Below are 3,276 nucleotides of genomic sequence, written 5' to 3'. Positions count from 1 at the left end.
GGTTCTCATCCTCCTTCGAACTCTATTTCGCTATGAGGATAGCAGCGCAAAGTAGTCGGGATTCAAGCGTTGGGATGATGTGTTTTTGGCGAATAACGGGATTCGAACCCGTGTTTTCAAATTCACAATCTGACACTCTGACCCATTGAGTTATACTCGCCCTTGGGGCTCCCCGCAAGCAAGCCCCAAGGGCCCGCCCAACAAACCAATTCAGACACGCCCATACTCGCTATCGGATTCGAACCGATAACCCTTGAAATGGAACAGATTCGAAGTCTGTCGTGTTTACCAATTTCACCAAGCAAGTATGCTCACTATCGGACTCGAACCGATAACCCTTGAAATGGAACAGATTTTGAGTCTGTCGTGTTTACCATTTTCACCAAGTGAGCAAACGGGGGAAGCAAAGCTCCGGGGGCGGAGATCAGAATCTCTTGCTGCTCCGCCCGACCCACCCGGGCCCCCGTCCGCCACTTTCTTCTCTAGACACCCCGGCTCCGCTAGACGGAGCTTGCTCTGGCTTGGCCGGACCTGCGGTTCTTTACCGAGGGCGGGAGGGATTGAGGCGACCATGCCGACCTGGAGCAGCAGCCCCCTGTAGCTGGCTTGAGGTCGCCCACGCTTTCTCGTGTTTATCAACCCTTTCGTTTTGCCTCCTCTTTACCGATTCATACCAGTCCATCTACGATCCGAGTAACCTTTTTGCCGAGTGTGCTTGGCGCAAAGCCCTTTTTCCTGAACGAGATATAAAAACTCGGATTCTTATTATTATTATTGGATTACTACTATTCTACTATTACTGTCATTCCCAATTGATATTATCATCAGATTCCCATTATCCTTATCACTATCGGATTATTAGAATTATTGCCCTATTCCTGGCAAGGCGGAGAACCCGGGAAGAAACCCAATCCTTTGGTCCCTACCTTTGGCCTTCATCCTTTACTAGTATTGGAGCGAAAAGTATTGACCCATACTTTAGGTAGGTCACGGAGTGAGACCTCGATTTGTTGAGAGGGCCACTTCTCCCGGGGAACCGGAGGGAGGAGGAGTTCTGTTTCGTTGAAACGATGCCCTACAGGCACTAACCTGAAGGGCTGGCAAGTGCCCCGGAGGTGCACCAAGTACCTACCCCGGAGACCTACGGAGAGGTAAGTAGCCCGATTGCCAAACCGACCTACGGGTAGCCCCGGGGGGCTGTCAAGGTAACCCGCCCGAAGGGAAGGGCAACAAGTAACCCAAGGGGAGTGTGGGGGTAGCCCCGCCTCGCAGGCGGGGTGGTAAGGTAGCCCGGTGGCCCCGGGATGAAGCGCTATCCCGGGCCGGCTCCCAGGACCCCCGCTCGCCCCTATGCTATGGGGGGCCTCTCTGTGCCGGGGAGTCCCCTTGTGGTTGGCTTTGCAGGTCGGCCTGCCGGCTCCCCTCTCGGGGTATTGAAAATTACTCGACCGAAGGGAAGAGGCCCGGAGTAGGCGGGTCCAGCTGGTTTTGGAAGCCGGTTGGCTAGAAGCATATTCCTGGGCTTCGACTCGATTTCTATCGATTCCCTTCGATTTCCGTCTTGGTGATGTTCCCCATAGAAGCATGTTTGATAAGCGCTTGTTTCGATTCCCGTGATTCGGGGCGATCAGCAGAGGCCGGGTCTTTCTCTTGTTATGGAGTCGGAGCATTGTGGGATAGAATTTCTATATGGAAGGCCTTCAGTGATCAGTTTAGTTCGACCTCGCGTTGGCATCGACCACTGCTCATCAATTGCATCGACACTACGAACCACGAATTGCATCATCAAGTAATAGTTGTGGTAGTTAGCCTAAACTTCTCAAACTCACTCCTTGGCCTAATAGGCTGAATTGATGGGAAGGCCTAACTGTTCAAATTATTGGTGATTCAGGAAGTCCTTGTTTGTGCTGTTTGTGGATGAGGTCCATATTGATCGTTTAAGTGCAGGTTTTCCGTTTAGTCGGATACCTCCATGTTAGTGAGCCATGGTTTTGCTAGAGCGAATAGGCGTCTACGGCTATAACCGTCATCCAGCCTTTCCTAACGTCATCTGAGCAAGGGAAATCTTGATTCCCAATTACCGGGGGTGGTTTAGAGATTAAGATCCTAGCCATGAGGATAGAATAGCTGAGGGCTACGAGGTGGATCGTTAGATGAACCGATAGGGAACATCTAGGAGGGTGTGGATCTGACGATCGAGAGAGTGGGACAGAAGCCGGGTAGGATATAAGCTATCTTTTTCACCCTGTTAGCCAGGGGTTAGCAGTATTTAATGAAAATTGGGTAAAAAGAAAGAAAGTTCCTAGCTGTTCGACCCCATAGGTTGGAAGCTGTATGCTTCCGGCTCGAAGCTAGAAAAGGAGGATCATGGAAAAGCTGTATGTCGGAAGTTGGATCCTGGCTGAGCTGTTCAGAAAGACCGATTCGTAGGGAATGTGCTGATCGAAGGCTTTATCCAGAGATCGAATGGTAGGCATAGAGCATTTCGTCGCCCGAGAGGCAACTACGTGGTCGAGATATACATTGCTGCTGGGATTGAATTCCAGAAGGTTCCTTGGAGAAGCCGAAGCCTTGCTCTCGGGGTATCCTTTCTGGCCGGTGCACATCGCTCGCTCGCAGCGCAGGCCAAGGATCTTTGCTTCTAGCCAACCTTGGGCCAAGGATCGGATCTTCCCGTTGCGTGGCTGCCCCGATCGCATAGCTTGCTTTCGACAACAAATAGGAATTCCCGTCGTAATGAGTAGGCTGGTTTATGAAATCCGAGATCCGAGGCACACTCCGCCCTAGAGCTATACACGCGCACAGGCCAACACTTTTTCTATTCTATTCTATTCTATTCTATTCTATTCTATTCTATTCTATTCTATTCTAAAGGTCATTCAAACCAGAAACCAGAACAGAAACCAAATGCGGGCAATTTACAACGCAAGAAAGACAACTCGACTTTGGGGCACTCCGACAACCACCGGCACCATCGGGGAATCGAACGAAGAGAGTTCGTCCGCTAGGTGTGGTCGAACTGAGGCATGAGGGATATCAAGTAGTTACAACATTAGAGACCAGACATTCGCGTTCGCGGGATGACAGCGATCAAACTTCCTCGCTTCACTCAGTAATAGGAATCATAGGATCCTCCTCCGCAATTTCTTTCACTTGGTCAATCAAATAAGGGCTGGCCGGGGCTGGCTGGTTAGATATTGGATGTTCGAGCTTCCCTCCCCGCTCCCCTCTCATTCTTCGGTTGCTTCGCTTCTCTTTCCTAATTTGCTTCGGCAT

At 50.8% G+C, this 3,276-nt stretch overlaps 2 non-coding genes across 2 annotated transcripts; both read right to left on the bottom strand.

Annotated features, from left to right (window-relative positions):
- Positions 1-87: 87 nt before the first annotated feature.
- On the bottom strand, positions 88-160 carry TRNAH-GUG (transfer RNA histidin (anticodon GUG)). The gene has a single exon. It is a non-coding gene; the product is annotated as a tRNA-His (tRNA).
- A 148-nt stretch (positions 161-308) lies between these two features.
- Positions 309-392, bottom strand: TRNAL-CAA (transfer RNA leucine (anticodon CAA)). The gene has a single exon. It is a non-coding gene; the product is annotated as a tRNA-Leu (tRNA).
- Positions 393-3,276: the final 2,884 nt, after the last annotated feature.

The sequence above is a fragment of the Dipteris shenzhenensis genome, unplaced genomic scaffold, assembly GCF_047967505.1.
Source record: "Dipteris shenzhenensis isolate YYH24624 ecotype China unplaced genomic scaffold, Dip_SZ_1.0 scaf0051, whole genome shotgun sequence".
Lineage (NCBI taxonomy): Eukaryota > Viridiplantae > Streptophyta > Polypodiopsida > Gleicheniales > Dipteridaceae > Dipteris > Dipteris shenzhenensis.
The sequence above is the reverse complement of the archived record's forward strand: the minus strand, read 5'-3'. Positions and strand labels throughout refer to the sequence as shown.